At 38.0% G+C, this 21,090-nt stretch overlaps 1 protein-coding gene across 1 annotated transcript in view; it reads left to right on the top strand.

Moving 5' to 3' along the window:
- The window catches only part of LOC110378686 (2-methoxy-6-polyprenyl-1,4-benzoquinol methylase, mitochondrial), a 381,156-nt gene that overhangs the window by 271,223 nt on the left and 88,843 nt on the right, over positions 1-21,090 (top strand). The window lies entirely within an intron of this gene.

The following is a 21,090-nucleotide window of genomic DNA, read 5'->3' as shown; positions in this document are numbered from 1 at the left end:
CGTCATGAAAATTGGCAGCTTTAGTACCTAAGTAGTTCACATGACAAAACAATTATATGGTACTGTCAAATGGATCTATTTTATGATCGAGCCGAAATAAATTAATTCGATTTTGTGGTTTTTACTTGGCTTCATAAAAGCCTAAGATTTCACACGAACAAAGTTTCAATCTTTATAAAGTAAGTAAAGACGGTCTGAAAGTCACCGGCTCTTGAACTAAAGCCATGTCTATTTGATTATTATAGCCCTAGCGGAGCCCTACACACGACAGGCGTCACTAAACTAGGCTATTTAACGAATGGAAACCACTGGATACTGTTTGAGTTTAAGTTTATTCAAAGAAAACACGGTTATACAAACGAAACAGTACAGTTGGACAACAACCACGAATGTTACAAAACTAACTAATGAACTAAACCCTGAGTTGAAACAATGGGGCGAGCGTATTCAACTACATGACGAGACTCAAGCGAGGCGCATCCGACGCGCACTCGCGGCACACGCTTCTTGCTCACTGTCGGCGTGAGCGGCTGCGCGATGTCGCGTCCCCTTCCACGCGCCCTCTAGCGGCGCGTGTAACTAACAGGGCGGCAAACTACTTGCGCGACATACAGCCACACGCTATACACTCCCCCTCGAGCTCATGAGAACGTCCCCGCTCATGAACTCGCACAAAGGAAACACTACATACAGGACAAACATGTTTTCGAGGGCGTCCTCTCTGCCGTTTCTGCACTACGGGACGAGGAGGCGTAACATCCCGAGAATGAAAACGAGTTAGTTCTGATATGTGAAACTTACCTAAAACTTCCTCAGATGAATCTAAATTACCTATAAGATACGCTGTAGGGCTAACTCTCTTCACAACAACGTAAGGACCATCTCTCTTAGGAACGAACTTAGAAGTAATGTTCTTGGCTGCGTTGCTCAGAACATGCGACTTTAATAGTACCTGATCACCAACCTCGAAGACTTCACCTGGTCTTTTGGATTTATCGGCACATTCCTTACGTCGATCCTGTTGTGCTTCGACCCTCTCTCTGACAGCCATAAACGAATTCACAAACCTTTTCAAATAAGGTGTGATCTGAGGAACAAAATTATCCTTACTGAGCACGGACCTAATATCGTGGTGCATTTCGACTGGTGAACGAAGTTCCCTAGCGAACATAAGGTATGCGGGGGTTACTCCAGTAGTACCACAAACTGCCGAATTCATGGCGAACCTTATCGCGGGAAGATGCTGAGGCCACGATGAATGGTCAGACTCAACCAAACGAGACAAATGAAACTTCAAGTCTCTATTCTTACGCTCAGCTGGATTAGCTGACGGATGGTATAATGGTAACAACTCTTGACCAATACCTAAAACATACATACATTGCTGCATTACAGCAGAAACGAACTGAACGCCATTGTCCGAAACAATGCGTCTTGGCAGTCCATAACGGAGGAAATATTATAATACACACGCCTCGGAAGTAGCATCCTTCAGAGCGTAAAGCTCAGTCCAACGAGTCGCAGTGTCTTCGACCAACAAAATCCACCTTTCCCCATTTTCTCCCGCAGGAAGTGGACCAAACAAGTCTACGGCTAACACCTCTCCCCTCTGATGGAGAACAGGAGTCTGTAACAAGCCGGACGGTTTCGTGTTTGAAGACTTATAACGTTGACAGGCAGCACAACTCTTGACATACTCTGTTATAGCTCTATGCATGCCTGGGAAATAAAAACTCTTAGCGACCTTGGCATAAGTTCTATCAACTCCGTGATGACCAGCAATGTCAGAATCATGACACTCTTTTAAAATTTCAGGACGCAGAGAAGCCGGGACAACCAGTTGCGGCTCTTCACTATCTACATCCGGATTATACCTATACAATACGCCTTGCTGCATAAAATAACCTCTTTCTGACCAACGCTTCATACCTACAGAATCAGCATCAGAAGTGTCCTCTAAATCACTAATTATCTTCTTAAGTTCCAGATCCTCGAGTTGCGCGCAACGGAGATCAGCCGGACTACGAGCAGGTAAGTCAACGACGATGGAACAGACACCACACTGATCTTTATTTTCTTCTTTACAGGTTGGTCTACTGAGTGTATCAGCAATAACATTGGCCTTTCCAGGCGTATACTGAAACTGAATATTAAAGCTCTGAAGCTTAAGAGCCCAGCGAACGAGCCTACCTGAAGGCGACTTTAGGGTAAGGAGCCACTTTAACGGCTGATGGTCGCTACCTATAATGACCTCATGACCTTCAATATAACCCCTAAAACGTTCGACGGCCCACACCACAGCAAGAGCCTCACGCTCGGTGGTGCTGTAATTCCTTTCATCTGCATTGAGCAGACGGCTAGCATATTCAATAGGGCGCTCTTCTTTACCTTCGCCCTGTAACAACACAGCTCCTAAGGCATAATTGCTAGCATCAGTCCTTAACACAAACGGCTTGCTATAATCTGCCTGAATAAGAATCGGTGCCGAGGAGAGACGAACCTTGAGCTCCTCAAAGGCACGAGCCTGGTCTGAACCCCATGACCACGGCTGATTCTTCTTCAGCAAGCGTGTTAACGGCTCAGCAACAGCAGAAAAACTAGGCACAAACTTTCTAAACCATGAACAAGTCTGAAGAAAAGTTCTTAAGTGCCGAAGCGAAGACGGTGCTGCCATATCCAAAACAGCACTAACCTTATCACCATCAGGAGACACACCATCCTGAGTGATAACGTGACCAAGGTATTTTACCTTCTCACGTGCGAAGACACATTTCTCCCTATTGGCGCGCAGTTTAAACATACGCAGTCTATCAAAAACGGCGCGCAAATCTGATATATGCTTCTCAAAGCCCTCAGAAATCAGAAGGAGATCATCTTGATATGCTAGAAGGGTAACGTCCTTAAGACTGGCACCGGAACGAAGTCTATCAATTAGACGCTGGAAGGTAGACGGAGCGTTCTTGAGCCCGAACGGCATGCGATTAAATCGATACGAACCGAATGGCGTTAAAAATGCTGTCTTATCCCTATCCTGTTCACGTACACTCACTTGCCAAAATCCACTTCGCATATCAAGCGTACTCATAAAACAATTCTTTTTTGTTGACTGTACAAGCTCGTCTATCAAAGGCATCGGATAGACGTCGGACTTTGTTACCGCATTGAGCTTCCTATAGTCGACACAGAAACGAACCTTACCATTTGCCTTCGGAACAAGTAGCGCTGGGGAACCCCACGCGGACTCACACTCCTCGACTATGCCATCTGCCAACATCTTATCGAGCTCCACTCGCATAATGTCCTTTTTGGCAGGAGTCAACCTATAAGGTGGAACGGCGATAGGAGCGTGATCGCCGGTATCTATAATATGCTCGGCGAAAGGAGTCGCGTCTCCCCCTGGCTGAAAGATATCCTCGTGTTCGACAAGGAGACGGGCAAGTACCTCACGTTGTTCTCCACTAAGCGAAGTCGCCTCATCATCCCGCAGCACATCCAGAGCTGAACACGCAGGCACAGGTGACACACCTTCAAATTGCAATGAGAATTTACATTTATCATTCTCGGCAAAGTGCCACCTACTTTCACCAAAATTGAAGACAAGATTAAACGAGGTAAGAAAATCTATACCTAACAAGCTTTCATTATTATTAGCTTCCGGAAATATCAAAAATTTTACGTCTCTAGTTTTATGTCGGAGTGTCACCTTAACCACTGTGCTAAGTACATTCATCTCCCTACTAACACCGTCCGCCAACCTAACAATTTGTGTCGACGGCACTAACGGGTGTCCTAACCTGAGTAGGAGAGCGTAGAGCGTGTGACCGGCAATACAACTTTTAGCTGCAGAATCTACGAGCGCGGTGCCACAAAACCCTAGAATGCTTATATTCAACACAGGGCGACGAAAAGGTACATTATCGCAAACATTACCGATATTCTCACGACTATTACAATTATTTCCGTAATCATTAAAACTAGATACACACATATTACCGTTACGAACATTGTCAAAAAGTATACGACTATCACAATGTATACGACAACTACAATTATTATTGCTACCGCAATCAATACAACACGATACACGAGTATAAGTGTTACGAACATTATCAAAATTCTTACGAACATTACAATTATTGTTACGAACATTACAATTATTTTTACGAACATTACAATTATTTTTGTAATTATTACAACAAGACAAACAAATACAAGAGCACATATTAGCGTTAGTGTTACGAACACATTGATCGTCAAGAAAACAATTACGTGAAACACCCGCGGCACGCGCAGGGTTACCTTGTACAGGCATGAGCACTGACGGGTCGGGCGGCGCGAGCGGTTGCGTAGCAACGACGCGAGCGCGGGCGCCGCGCGGGCGAGCGCGCCAGCGCCGCTGCCGGCCGCTGCGCCGCGGCGAGCGCGGGGCCACCCCGCGGGGCTCGCTCGACGGCCTCAACGTACCTACAACTCCGCCATGCGATGCGTTTTCGACGGAATAAAATGCTTCTTGGCTCGAACAGTTTTTACACGCTTTTTATTAGCTTCACCTGTATGTTTGTATGTTTGTAGGTTTGTATGTTTGTAGGTTTGTATGTTTGTATGTTTGTTTGTAACCGACTTCTTTGGGCGCGATTTTGACCCACTTTAAACGGCCAGATTTCGTTCAAACTTTGTAGATTTATTGAAGACCGATGACAATACACTAATTTGATAAAATTATTCCATTTTAACCGACTTCCCAAAAAGGAGGAGGTTACACATACACATCGATTACTCCGAGGTTTATAGACCGATTTACGTGATTCTTTTTTTGTTCGACTTGGAATAGCTGCCAGTTGGTCCCATATTCATCAGGTCAGGATCTGATGATGGAAACCCTGAGAAATCGAGGGCAACCTTCAAAACTTGTAGGCATACATAGGGTAAAAACTTGACACTTAGGTGTACGCCTAAAAGCACTATTCAACTGTAAAGATTTGGAGCTGACCTGATGATGGAGACCAGAGAGGGTCGAGGGAACTCGACAACTGAATATGTAAACTACCTCGTGTTTGGGCTTAAATTATTTGTATTGACAAGACCTTTGCAACAGTGAAGGTTTGGAGCTGACCTGATGATGGAGACCAGAGAAAATGGAGGGAACGCGACAACTGAATATGTAAACTACCTCGTGTTTGGGCTTAAATTATTCGTATTGACAAGACCTATGCAACAGTGAAGGTTTGGAGCTGACCTGATGATGGAGACCAGAGAAAGTCAAGGGAACTCGACAACTGAATATGTAAAATACCTCGTTTGGACTTATATTCTTTGTATTGATGAGAACTTCCCACTTGTATGGATAGTGACAACTATTCGTATCACTGAAAAGCTTTAAATAAATAACCTTTTACAAAAAATTAAACCGAGTTCCCAAAACACTAAAAGCAAAAAACTAATTTTAGGTGCATCGGCCTAGAAGTCGGTGGCAAAATTAACTTAGTAGCATCCATTAGACACCGACTTCTAGGCTTTTCAATTTGCAAAATATGATCTTTGTTAATTTATATAATTTTCATCTATAGTCGATAAGGTAAGAAAATTAATTAAAATTTTCTAGAATTTTTCTCTACAGACGATAAGGCAGGACTCGATGTTAATTTTTATTTCCAATAATTATCTTTAGCCGTTTTCTCTAATATTGACAAATTTTTGTATACTAAAGAGAATTTTAATTCTACAAAACAAATAATAGTTTGAAAACAAACTAAAAAGTAGAAAATAAATAATAGTTTAAAAAAACTAAAAAACACGCTTTTTATAGAAAAACGAACTAAAAAATAGGAAATAAATTTTAATGAATATAAATTAAGAAAACAGTGTTAAAAATTTCAATGAATATAAATTAATAATAGTGTGAATACAAAAAAAAATATTTAAAAAAAGCGTGGGGTGCTTTTTAAGATATTATCGAAATGAAAATCACTGTACTCATATCTGTCAATAAAATATTGATAACTATTGACACCATGCACCCCACGCTTTTTTTTAAATATTTTTTTTGTATTCACACTATTATTAATTTATATTCATTGAAATTTTTAACACTGTTTTCTTAATTTAAATTCATTAAAATTTATTTCCTATTTTTTAGTTCGTTTTTCTATAAAAAGCGTGTTTTTACACTTCGACTTAATAACGTTCGGAGCACCACAACCGTAACACTTTATTTCTCTTTTCAACTTTATAACGCTATTGCTCGTATTATTATCACGATCACTATTATCACGCTTTAACTTATAACACGCATTTTTCGAAGGGAACAAATATAATGACCACCATAAAATGCTTTGATACCCTTAGTTTTGCAACCAGAAAAATCTACTGAACACCAGAAAAATAAAGTCTAAAAATGTAATAGTACCAGCTATTTTAGTCACGACTTCACTTTAAATTGTATTCGACCACCAAATTTAGTAAATGATCACCAACTCTTGATGACCAAATTAATGTATTATTTTTGCCTAAATAAGTCACTGTGATTGCCATAAAATGTAGGCTTATTACCAAATAAAGTATTATGATGCCATATTAAGTTATGTGTCCGGCTTGCAATGCATGCGTGAGTGTCAGTATGACGAGTCATCATCCTCCGAGCCTTTTCCCAATCACGTTGGGGTCGGCTTCCAGTCTAACCGGATTCAGCTGAGTACCAGTGCTTTACAAGAAGCGACTGCCTATCTGACCTCCTCAACCCAGTAACCCGGGCAACCCGATACCCCTTGGTTAGACTGGTGTCAGACTTTCTGGCTTCTGACTACCCGTAACGACTGCCAAGGATGTTCACTGACAGCCGGAACCTACAGTTTAACGTGCCATCCGAAACACAGTCAATGGTGTCTAAGATATACTTAGAAAGTACATACAAACTTAGAAAAGTTGCATTGGTACTTGCCTGACCTGGGATCGACCCCGCGCCCTCATACTTGAGGTTGGTCCTTTACCCACTAGGCCACCACGACTTAGTGTCAGTATGACGAGTGACAGGGGAAAATGGAAGAAAATGACATATTGCGCCGACCCCAAGTAAAATTGGGATCAGGGCAGGAGAAAGAAGAAGAAGAATGTGTTTCTCAATACACTCCCTCGAAAACACACTCTTATCGCACTGTTTAGAGGCATGCAATAGACAATTTTCCACCCTAGTGCAGGAAAAGGGTCCCCATAATGTTATTACATTTATTGTATCAGGCCGAACTTATTTTTTTGGAGTCAGTTTACTTAAACTTAAACATCATTTTATATTAAAACGCTGGTATAATTTTGATGATCATTCACTACTTTTGGTGATCATTTACTACTTTTGGGATAACAATGATTTATTTGGACTCATTTTGCTTAAATAGGATAGCAGAATGTAAAAACTTTGATTATCATTTTACTTTAAAATGGTGGTTTAATTTTGGTGATCATTTACTATTTTTGGCTTGCGCATGATTTATTTTGGAGTAATTTCACTTAAATAGGATAGCAAAGTGTTAAAACTTTGGTTATCATTTTACATTAAAATGCGAGTTTCATTTTGGTGATCATTTACTATTTTTGTCTGCTATTTGTTACTATTTCTGGTGATCAGTTAAACATAAGCCTTTTTCGAATGACCTGAGCGCTTACAATAGACACAAAACTGCTTATTATTACTCTTCGAAACGACGGCGACACTCTCGGCGGACTCAGCGGCGCCGGGGCTGTTGAGCGGCGGCGGCGGCTGCGGCGACGACGACGATGTCTCGCGCATGCTCGTCTGGGTCTGCGGCTTTCCTTGAGTAGTGTTACTACGTGTTTTGGAGCTTTCCTTAAGCGAGTCTTCTATAGTACGGCACTTTTTAAGTAATTCGTCGAAACTGTTTAAACTTTCTCTAGTAACACGTTTCCGAATGCGTGGGTTAAGGAGGCCGAATGCCATATCTAGCTGCACTTTTTCTGACAAATCCTCTTTAGGTATTTTAGCCAGCAGAGCTCGTACCTTGGCGATGAACAAATCCGTATGTTCTTCCTCCTGAACCAGCGTGAATAACTTCCGATAAAGACGATGGGGCGGGTCATGCTCGGCGAATGCACCTTTTATTCGCGAGAGCGCCTCCGACCACGTGTCGGTCGATCTCTTCACCCCTTGCCACCAAACCGCTGCAGGTCCTTCCAACAACATTGAAAACCCGCGGAGAGCATTCTCGTCGGTCATATTTACGCATTCCTTATACGTAGTGATGGCGTCTAGGAAGTTTTCTAGCGACTCCTCCGGGCGTCCGCCATAACGCGTCCTGCACTTGGCGAAATTTCCACTCACGCCAAACATACTGTGCGAATCCGAAACATTCTGCGGCGTGGACGAGCGGACCTCACGGAGTAAATGCACCAGAGTCTCGTGGGTCATTGTTACATTGGTGGGGGCGGCGCCGGCACTCGCGGCGTCGACGTTGTCCGAAGTTTCCAGAACTTGCGAGCGTGTTAACGGCATTTTCACGGCGAATAACACGCGAAGTTTCACTGAGTTCGATACTATCACACGTTGGGCAGCCAATTATAACACGTTGGGCAGCCCTTATAACCAAGTTCGTAATCTTCACACGTTGGGCAGCCAATTATAACACGTTGGGCAGCCCTTATAACCAAGTTCGTTATCTTCACACGTTGGGCAGCCAATTATAGCCCTAGCGGAGCCCTACACACGACAGGCGTCACTAAACTAGGCTATTTAACGAATGGAAACCACTGGATACTGTTTGAGTTTAAGTTTATTCAAAGAAAACACGGTTATACAAACGAAACAGTACAGTTGGACAACAACCACGAATGTTACAAAACTAACTAATGAACTAAACCCTGAGTTGAAACAATGGGGCGAGCGTATTCAACTACATGACGAGACTCAAGCGAGGCGCATCCGACGCGCACTCGCGGCACACGCTTCTTGCTCACTGTCGGCGTGAGCGGCTGCGCGATGTCGCGTCCCCTTCCACGCGCCCTCTTGCGGCGCGTGTAACAAACAGGGCGACAAACTACTTGCGCGACATACAGCCACACGCTATATTATTTTATTTGGGCTGCTCTTTTATTAAAATGGAAATGAAGAAAATGAAGTTTTATTGCGCATAACGATTCAAATTGTTGCTTTGTCATGACAATTTGAGTTATGTAAGGCTTTCCAAATATATATAAAACATAGTTATAGGTATACTTAGTTACCATACTTTAGTATTTGGTGTAGTGTTTGCATTTATTGTATTTTGATTGGTGGATTTGGTCACGTTTATTGTTTTATTTAACTAGTCTTAGTAAATTTACCGCTTGTCTTGTATGAGAAAAAAATGAGTCCGTACTTAACTCATAGATATTTTTTCATTTTAAATCAAAAACTTAAAAAAACTTGAATTTACAACCAGCTAGGCTCTGCTTTGATAAAGTAATTTAGTAAGTACCTGAATGAAATAAAAGAGTTCATAAATAAAGGGTACAATAAACTCTAATAAATTGAAATTACCCTCCCTCCCCAGGTTACCTAATAATTAACACCTGTTTGCACTTTTTTCGCAGTTTCCAGGAAGTTTTCTATGAAAGTAGTTTCTACAGCAACTATTTTCTAACGTTGGGAATAGTTTTTTCTTAAAAAATTGATATTTATTGCTCACTATAATTATTTTTCTTCCTACATATTAAAATGTTTCAGTAGTATGTCAAAATAAATGCCTATTATGACACAGCGATTCTATATTTTCGTGGCTTCATCATCGGCCTAGCCTTTTCCCATCTATTTTGGCACCGGCTTCCATTATATAATATTTTAGAAGGAGCAACTGCCTATCTGACCTCCTCAACCGAGTTACCCGGATAACCTAATACCCTAGGTCAGCCTGGTTGTCAGGCTTACTGGCTTCTTACAATCTTTACGACTGCCAAAGATGTTCAAATGACAGCTAACACACACTATAAGTTAAAACAAAAACTAATCCAAGCGCAGTTACCTGTAAAGCTTTCGTGCTTGATCTTGCGTATTTTTCATACATGATATCTACTTTTTAAAAGCGACTTTGATAAGATGCACGTCAAAGGTGTAGAACAGATCGCACATGTATGTATATGCGAGTGTGAACGTATTGTGTAATGCGTGCCTGCTCGCCTCACTACACACAGTCGAGATGTGAATACGAGATGTTGCATACTGGTGGCAAAGCAAACAAGTTATATTGTGTAGTGGGAAATAAATAGTTTTCTGAAAATAATAATAAGGCTGATTGTCGGCCATGGCAGCTGTTTTCATATAAGGAAATCAGCCAGATAAGCAGTACATATTATAGTACACAAGCATTTGCGCAGACACAGGTGCACTCTGTTTTCCCTAACTCTCGTATAACGATGACTACCGTAAATACTTTTTTTGTAATGTAAGCTGTTCATCGTTTTACAAAAAAAAAGGAAAAGTGGACTCAGGCCTTTCTCAGGTTTTATGCTGTCTGTTTACCAATCATGCCATGGAAGTGCTACAGATAGACAGATAGAGTTTTACTTTTTTATTGCATCGTCATGCATGGTCATGTTTTGCGCAAAAAGTTACCTATGAAAAGAGCTTTTCTATGTTTTTCAGATATAGATAACACAAATGTTTAGGTCCACACAAAACTAGAAATGTATGCGTCATTTATCAGTGATTGCAAAACTAAATTTGTTCCTTGTGAATTGGCTACTTCTTCTTATCGAGTGAACTGCAAAGTATAATATCACTAAGAGCCACTAATATCTATTATAGGAACATTTATTTTTTTTTGACAGCATTTTCTACTACTGACTTTTAATACAGATACGGTACAGAATATACTTTTCTGCAATCCGTACTGTCTCCCGAGTATATCGTGCGCCCCACTGAACTTGTAGGTACACTACTGAAATATGCTCCGGTATTTATTCATCTTTCCTAATGCATGTCCTTGGACAAATAATAGCATATCTTTCTGGTAGTAGAGTGCCTCATTATCTGGTAAAAGAGTACACATAAGACGATTAGCTAATTCTAGCGGTTTCAGTTATTTCCTGAGGAACTACTTTTTGCACCAGGATTGAAATAAGCCTATAAGTTATTCTGATAGTTTCATTACAATTCACCCAGCTAGTTTTACGTGATAGGGGAACAATTGTCTATACCTACATCCATTCATAAATTCCTATAAACTTAACCAATTTATGATATTATGTAGTTTTAGATTATATCGTATTCAAAACAGTCTAACACAATTTTTATACCACAACTAAGCTCGTTATCATAGTTTATGTTATTTTTAAAACATTGCATGACAAACATTGCAAATTGCAACTTTTTTCGCTAAACAAACTTTTCCCACATCCTAGTTTTCAGTTATGTTTCACGTTTTTCAGAACGCTGCGTCGGTATTTTAATGAACGCGTTACTGAAATATGGAGGCAAACAATCTTTTAATTAATAAACTAGAAATTCTAACTATGAACAATATTGCTAGCTACTGAATTTTCATAAATAAATAACTTCTGACATTTGCTGAAACGGGCTCAACCTTTAGTTGATTTCAGGTTTTCTGAGAAATTAAACGCAAAAAGTATGCAAAAGTAGCATTTATTTATTCATTTTAAAATAGGTTAGATTGTAAATAGATCGTTATTTTGTAGTTTCAGTAGTTAACTTTAGGTATATTGGGACCTTGTTTTATTACATAGGTCCGTTTCTCAGGCCGTTTAATTGCAAAACATCTAAATTCCAAAGTAAACCTTAAAAGGTTCAGTTTTGTTATTTCACCATTGGGTACATTTCATCTCATGAAATCATTACCTAAAGTCCTAGTCACCATCGTCCCAACCCTTTTCCGACATCTTATTTGCGGTCGGCTAAAGGTAGTAATAGTAGATATAAAATTATGGGAAAAAATAAATGATTCATGACAAGTTTATTGAAATGGAAAGCTTCGTCATAAAGTTGTCCACAATAATACAAAAGATACGGATCTAGTGTTATTGTCTGCGGTATCGACATGGTATCGAGTGTCATTGTTTTGTCACGATTTGTTTGCTATTATTATTTAAATGGTAATATATATCTAATCTTTATTACTAAATCTTAACACTTTCTAGTTTAGGTCATCATCATCCTCCTGCCCTTATCACAATATTATTTGGGGTCGGCGCAGCCTGTTTTCTTCTTCCATACTCTTCTATCTGCCGTCATCTCACAACTAACATTCTTTCTTACCATATCTACTTTCACACAATCCATCCATCGTTTCTTTGGTCTTCCTCTTCCACTATATCCGTCCACGTTCATACTCATCATCTTCCTCACAAGGTATTAAAGAAAATATCTATGCTTCTATCTTTTGGATATAGGTATAGCTCAGTGGTAGGTATATAACTCTGAACTTGACTGCGTTTGTCATCTTTTTCACAAAACTCATCAACTATTGCGGTTAAAAATGAATAACTTGAAACTGCGCCTTCAAAGGCGCGTTACTTTATGTCATCACCTCATCAAACTACGCACTGGGTTGAATAAACCCTCGAAAATTAATTGATATTTTTTTAGTAGATAACAAGCTTTTAAAAAATAATACCTCAGTTCTTCTACCAAAAATATACGAACGCGGTACAAACTTTTCAAACTCTATAGTGCCAGAAAATAACTAAGAAATCGTAATTACTACTTTAGATTTTACTACACAGATTACTATTACAGTAGGTACTGACCAAATCTGAGACTGCCTCGTTGGTCGCGCGCGGCTGCTGTGCTCGAGGTCTTGGGTTCGATTCCCGGGTCGGGCCGAAATCACTTTGTGGGTTTTCTTAAACTTTCACAAAACAGTCCGCAGTCAGGAACTTGGTGTTTGATTCGTGCATCGGAGAGCACGTAAATGTCGGACCTGCGCCTGATCTCTTTCCGGTCGTGTCGGATTGCCGTCCCATCGGGTTATGAGAGTGAAGGAATAGGGAGTGCACCTGTGTCTGCGCAAATGTTCGTGCACTATAATATGTCCTGCGCAGCTGGCTGATCTCCTTAAATGAGAACAGCCGCCGTGGCCGAAATCGGCCGTGGACGCCATTACTGACCACATTCATCATTTTTCTGCGGCTGTTTATCTGCCTAGTGCGTAGCGTCGTCGCTCCCAAAACTATAAAAATTACAAGGAAAGGATGTATGAGGAAAAAGGGCCGGCCTTTATTCTCATAATTGATATCGCTTCTTGTTATGTCTTTGTTTGTGCCAAATGTTGCATCGTGTCATCTTAAATTAAATGAAAGGTTAAACAGCGCTTTCCTATTAACATATTTTTGGAAAACCGAGAGGTTCTGTCGAACGGTAGGAAAATGTTACAAATACCTGCACTACGAAACTGCGCGAAAAAAAAATGTAAAAAAGACGAGCGGAAAAATCCACTAGTGTGAATAGAAAGAATGGCGAGGCAACAGCGCCGTAGACTAAAAAAAACTCTTAAAATACATAAATTAGAGACTGAAATGCATCTTCTAACGCTCTCGTAAGAACAGGACACAGATCCCATGAATAAACCATACTATGTAAAAACTGATAGAATTAATAACAATAATAAGTAATACAAAGTAAAGGATTTCCCGGTTGTAGTCCTACGCTATGACTGATGCATTTTTTGTAGTAAAACTTAAGGTGTGGTCTTAATGTGTAGACAATTTCAAGTACTTAATAAAGAATTTTTATGAATATTTAGAAAACGAAAATTACACTAAATGTGTTGAACAAATTTTATCTAATTATGAAAAACCTTAAAAATGATTAAGGCAATTTGGTATTCAATATATCAATCCGAAAACTTACAAGTTTAATACATAGCTATTTTTATTTCTAGAATCTATAACAAAGCTGTAATAACTGCCGACCAATACAATCGTTAGCATTGTTCAAATTATATCAACATTTTTTATCACAAACAAAAACTTCAATGTAAGTCCAAAAAAACTGTTTCGTTTATCCGATACAGTCAATTGATCATCTTAATTTAAACGCTTTTTTATGTTTTTTCTTATATTTCCTGAATTGCTCTACATTATTAGCCTAACTTGACATTATTTAGACTGTCTTCATCTTGTTCGAACGCGACTAAAAATTGCAAGAGGTGCTTCAAAAATAAGTCGTGCGATTTATTAGTAGTCGTGTGTGTTGAAACGCCACCTGAATCCTAGTATAGTACTTGACTCATACATGAGTGTACCCACTTATAAAAACCAAAAGCGGCCTCAGTCAGTTGCTAACAAAAGTGAAAAGTGAATTTAGTTAATTCAGAGATAATGCCCGTATTTATTGTTAACTAAACCATTTTGTTGTGAACGAATTTAATTTAATTTCAGTACAATACTACTGATAGAATCGTGCGGTCTAATAATAGTGTTAAAATGTCGGCTCTATTGGTTATTTGTCTGGTGAGTTTAAACTATTTTATTTTTTGTCTAGTTTTTTAGATTTTTCGTCAGCTACAGTTTTTACATGTTGAATAAAATAATAATATGTCTTTATAAAGTGTAATTTAACGCGCATAAAAACAAAGCTAGCTAACAAGTAATTGAATACCTATTAATTAAATACCTGACAACAAATAGTAGTATTATTTTTTTTAAGCATAGTCAGTTGTAATTACTTAGTAAAATTATATTTTTTATGAATAGAAAATTGATCACCTTTGTATCAATTAAAACAGGGTAAACTATTACACTTCTTTTATACCCAAATATACTTTAATACCTACATCAGTAAACGATTCTGTATTTCCAAAATTATTTACCTGTGGTCACTTCAGATAAGAAATATCAAATCGTGACGGCCAAGTGGATCTTGAGTCATCTCTTCAAGTTATAATACCTCTTGAGAGATCACTAATGTTATTCACCCCGGCCATTAAATGATGATCGATACCTAAACCACTTTTGTTTAATCGTATAAATTAAACATCAGGTTTTGGGTTTAAGCATTCGGAAAATTATGGTGTTGTATATGTGTCTTTTGTTTTGTAAACAAATGCTGGACCATCATACCTTTATTATTATCTTTAAAGGGTAGGTAGTGGTATCTTTTCGTCGTTCTTATTCTATTCGTGTTTCAAAATTAGAGGGTCCCGGCTGTCATTTGAACATCTTTGGAAGACGTTACGGGTAGTTAGGAACCAGAAAGTTTGACAACCAGTTTTACCAAAGTGATTGTCCGGGTTACAGAGTTGAGGAGGTCACATAGGCAGTCGTTGCATGTTAAATGTTACAGCCTATACCCAGATATATTTAAAACAGACCGCAACATAGTTAGGAAAAGGTTTGGCAGGTGATGAATCTTTCAACCATCGAAAACCCTAATAGTTGTATGTCTAATAAAAACTGTTTTTTTTTTTCAGATTTTTGTAACGAAAATCTCTGCAAACGACTGGAACACGACAGAAGACGAAGATTATTACAATAATTATGATTATTACAATAGCGAAGAAAACGTCCGAAATATAATAAATGAACCTTCTGGAGTAGCTATAAATACAAATATCACAGCAAATAAAACTAATATAGCAACCAATATTACTATTAGTAATAATGGCACAAACGAAGGTTTACAAGCAGACACATCTCAAATAGTAAATTCATACCCACCTTACACATCTTACGAAGTTACTGAAAACGTTATCGATATTCCTGATGACAGAAAACCAATTGGACCTATAGTCACTAACTTTACAATTAAACCTAATTTAAACTTAGGCAAACCTAATAATAATACTGGTATAGATGAAGTAAATGGAGCTAATATTAAGACTAAGAAAAACCGTGTAAGCATACTACATATTAATGCAGAATTTGATAATCATGATAAATACAACGAAATACCCAATGATAAGTTTGGTGGTATTTTCAAGGGAATAAAGAATTATTTTCATAATATACATAGGAATATTGTTAATTCTTTCCATAGTTTGTTTCATAAGCATCAAGAGCAGCATGATCATGGAGAGAGATTTGATTGAGATGTTGTAAAATGAATTTTAAGTTGTAAGAGATAGAGTTCAAAATGTAAGTACACCGAAATGTAATTTAAGTTAGTGTTTTGTTAATAAAATATTCGTTTGTAAAATAAATTGTTTTTTTCCTTTATCACCCTTTTCTAAAATACTTATGTATGATACGAAAATATAATATCTAAGTATACTCTTAATCGTAATAATAGAATCACTGTATGAGTAATAGTATTGCATCCGCATTCATTAGATATCATTGTCGTGACATTTCACGAGTTAAAATACAGCTCAACTGAATATTATAAAATGCAATACCATAATGAGTTTGTTTGTTATACTTTTAAACTAAACCAAGGAGAAGAACTTTTGATGACTTAATGACTACGAGCAAATCTTATGTTTTAGATAAATATAATAATACTTAGAGATCAGTCCAAGAGTATTCAGGGCCATTTAATCAGGATACTATATCTAGAAAGAATTTCTCTCTTCGCATCAAAATTAAAAACGTTCTCTAATTTCTGAACTATCTATCTAGTATTTAAGAATAAAGTATTTTTCGAAATCGGTCTAGAATATGCTAAGATAGCATAGGAGCGTTCAAGAAAACAAACAAATTCTTCAGGTATCAACTCCAGGTTTGAGTATCATTCTAGAATATTTAGCCAAAACTGATCAGTACGAAACATCTGTGAAAACCTTTGTAAGCCATTAGATAAACGAAAACTATGTAGGTATGTAGTAGTAGATAGTACGTATTTCCCTCAGCCCGAAACTTAAACGAAGCGAGTAGCATTATCTAACAATTAGAAGGCATTTCATTAAGCCTACACTAATTACAATTTAGTACTGATTAACAAATACGTACAGTCGCCGTGGCAACAGGCTCCGTCTATTTACTTTTATCGACAAACACTGAACCATCTAGGCTCAATTTTACCGAGAATATAAAACACCCGGTTTTTCTCAAAACAACTAACCTAAAAAACTTTATCTAGACACACGGCAGTGTGTCCGCCAAGTTCGAGCAAAAAAGGCGACACACCGGCCGTGGGTTATATTACACGAACCATTTCGGGCCAAATTCGACCCCCCTGTAACTCAAAATCTATTTTATTTACGCATATCAAATTTCTAGTATCTGTTGAGACCCCCTCACTTATCTAAAATACAAAATTTCATTAATATACCTATTGTAGGTCTTGAGATATTGACGTCAGAAAATCGCTATTTTTACTATACACTTATTCACTTATTCACTGATTCACTGATTCACTGATTCACTGATTCACTGACTCACTCATCAAAAACCTAGACCACTTCCAATGGTCGTATTGACTTGAAATTTGGCATGGAGGTAGGTCTTTATGTCAAGGTAAAGGGAAAAATCTGAAAATGGCCAAGTGTGAGTCGGTTTCAAAATAATGAAGGTGTTTTATACCCGGTGTAAATTTATACCCCTAAGGAACTAAAACGAACTAAATTTATCTATATTTATATAATATATCTTCGAATGGTACAAAGGTTTGTATTTAGTCAAAGTAAAGTAAAAATCTGAAAACGGCCAAGTGTGAATCACTTTCGAAAATAACGAATGTGTAACTTTGATCCACGAACATAATATATGATAACATGTCATGTTAGTCAGTTGGTAAATCTAGTCCATTTAGTTAATCTAGTTCATTTCTTTGTAAGAAACATAGTGCATATTAAAAAATCTAAAAGATAGTATAAATGAGACATTTCTTTAACTAACTTCATCATAAGAAAAAAATAAAATAAACAACCTTACAAAAATAAATGAAATCCCACCCAAAACAAAAATGTGAAAGACTGCCAAGTTCGATAATATGGGAATGCTTCGCCTATAAAAGAAGTGAGATCTGAATAAGTACCAAGTTCCATACACATACCTCAGTTAAAAAGGGTAGTATTTAAACGCAAATCAAAAAATATCCTTTTTCTATGCAATAACATTCCGAATTCCCATCAAAATTACTGTTTGCACAGCAAAATATTCAACTCAAAATATCACTAAACACACTACAATTTATTTTCGCAGCGTACAGCGATTTTTCCTAAAGCAAAAGCTTTTTCATCAATGCACAGCTAATAATCTTAATGCACATTATACATGTTAACTCTTTTTCTTTTAAATATAGCTTCTATTTTTATATTATTTACAGCAGTTTTTCTGAATAAAACAGCTTTTTATTAGTCACAGTCATCTTATTATTTATTAATTACGGCATAATGAGATCAGCAAAAAAATATAAAATTAAATACAAAATTGTAATTTATTGAATTATTTATAAGCGTCCACGCTTCCTTTTTTGCCCAATAGGCACATTTTTAGCTTCTGCCGGTGGCGCCACGTACTTAAGTCGGATCGCAAGTCCGATGATATGCTTGCATGCACATACATACTATAGTTCTTAAAAAAAAATGGGGCTGGTGCATTGTCAGTCATTGTCAGTATTTCCTTTTGGCATACATTTCATATAAGTAGTCATTAAAGGGCTACTACTATAATATCATATTTCAGAATGTTTATAGTCAGAATCATCTTTTGGCATAGTTTTGGAATTTTTATTTTCCTGTAAGAAGCATGCAAACAAGCCTGAAGCATGCAAGCAGGCATGCAGCATATAAGCAGGCATGCAACATGGAAGTAAGCATGCAACATGCAGCAAGCATGGCTTCTGTCACGGCTCCGGCGCTTCGTGGCTCCGGCGGTCCCATGCGAGCTTATAGTCGCAGATGATTTTCACGCTCACCACCGCAGCTTCGGCTGACTGGCCGGCAGAGCCGGCCAGCCTCAACCCCGTTGGCGAGCGTTAAAACTACCTGCTCCTCAGCTCGCAGGCCGCCTTGCCCCTCCGCGCCTACGCGGTTTTGAATTGCACTCTAGGGGTAGGGCAAACAAGACTACGTGGAGTCGGTTTTGCAGCGATTCGTTTTCGTTACTAGCTTCAATTTTTAATACAATGTTTTTTAATTGAACTCTATCTTACTCGCTCGCGCCACTCTGCACTCCAGTGACGAAAAAGCGCGCGAAGCAGCGAACCTTTTTCAGTTAATTTGTTCTGTTTTTAGAAATAATGCAATGTGTCAGGATTTTTTTTGTTATAATAATCATTAAATTTGCCGAGCATGGCTTCTTGAAAATTAAGACAAATATGATGAATAGGTTTTGTTATACTTACTGGTTAATATGCGACTGGGATAGTTATTTTGCTATGAAATATGGAAAATTTGCTGTGCAGTTAGTATTTAATGCTTGTATGTAGTATTTTTGTACAAGAATAAATTTAACTGTATTGCATTATAATAAAAAAAGCAATGTCATATTGATGTATAATTTCGAATTATCTGCAGTTTGAGTTTTGTTAAACATTTAGTTTATTTGTAGTGAAGTAAGTTATTTGATGTAAAAAATAATATAAATGATGAGTATTTATTGATAGGCGATTATTTATTTGATATGCAATTTATAATATCCCAGTTAAAAATAGTTACTTTTTAATGATGATTACTTGGCAAGTTTTAATAGAAAATTAAATACTTGATTCATTGCGTTTAGTAGGTTTATAACAAGGTGTATGAAAACTTGCCAAGTAACATCATTAAAAAGTAACTATTTTTAACTGAGGTATGTGTATGGAACTTGGTACTTATTCAGATCTCACTTCTTTTATAGGCGAAGCATTCCCATATTATTGAACTTGGCAGTCTTTCACATTTTTGTTTTGGGTGGGATGTATTTTACTTAAGACAATTCTTTGTCATCTCAGGAACTACTGGTCACATTTGGAAAAGTCTTTCAGTGTTAGATAGCTCATTTTAAGAAAAGGAAGACTATAATTTTTTTAATATTTTTCTTAAAAGTTTTCTGAAGCATAAAAGTGTGTTGGTAACACAAAGGAAGACCGGGATTGACCTTGAAATAAAGAAAGCAAGATCCGTACGGTCTAGCAACGAGATAAACACAACTAGGCATAGGAGATTATTATCAGCAGCATACAACACCACAGAACTTCACATTTCGAAAAAACAGGCCACATGCGAAAACCTATAAATTATTCCCAAACTACTCTCATGTCACTTACCATTAAAACCTAGAATTAGGTCACAGAAACCTAATAACAGCCTAAGTTATTGATGCGATAAACGCGTGTATTTCGCAATATTCCCCCATGGGGGGCTAGGTGGCTAATTACCAACTTTCTAATTACACAGCCCTCGTTATGCGGGCTTATGTTCTGTATGATAATGACCTTGACCTTGAGCTAGAAAGTCTTGGTTATTACGTTATCTTTACTGTTGTTATGTAGGTAACAGGTTAATTTGTGTTGTGTGGTTTTATCTAAAAGCCCTAGTGTACTGTAGACTAAATTATCGGCCGATTGGTTCGAATCTAACTATTTAATCGGGCAGACACTGGCCGGATAGCTGATCATTGTAATGTGCGCACTACAGTTCATATCTATATCAGGCGACAAAAATTTTACAGTATGAGAGTGCTGTAAGTCGCGGATAACTTTGAATTATATATAATCATGAGAATATAAAGGTGCGGAAGGGACCAAACAACCCTCTGAAGTCTAATTAAAGAGAGTGGATAAAATAAAACCTTCATACAAATACATAGAGATAAGACTTTACTTTACTATAAGATCACAGAACAGAAAATACAGATGAATAAATGTAAGAGTAGCGTTGCGCTATGTTGATTTCTTTCGCTGTCAAATCTTTCTATCGCCCAAGGTTTGCTGTTAGAGAACCTATTTCCGAGTTAAGATCGCCGGGGCTGCGGGTTGTTCGAAAGAGATACCGTGGCTCTGGCACATAAAAGGCCTATGACGGGACACGACGGTTTTTAGTCAGTAAGAGTCTGACACTCCCTCACCGCTGCTAACCCACAGCGGGAGGGGTCATTTGATGATTTTTGACGTCGTTAAAAAAAAAGATCGCATTCTTGTCCATTATCACAAAATAGTGTATATCTAAGTAAGAGCAGTAGAGTATGAACAAGTTCGTTTGTTAAACCTTGTGGTAAAACAGCCGAACCGAT

The sequence above is a fragment of the Helicoverpa armigera genome, chromosome 22 (assembly GCF_030705265.1).
Source record: "Helicoverpa armigera isolate CAAS_96S chromosome 22, ASM3070526v1, whole genome shotgun sequence".
Classification (NCBI taxonomy): domain Eukaryota; kingdom Metazoa; phylum Arthropoda; class Insecta; order Lepidoptera; family Noctuidae; genus Helicoverpa; species Helicoverpa armigera.
The sequence above is the reverse complement of the archived record's forward strand: the minus strand, read 5'-3'. Positions and strand labels throughout refer to the sequence as shown.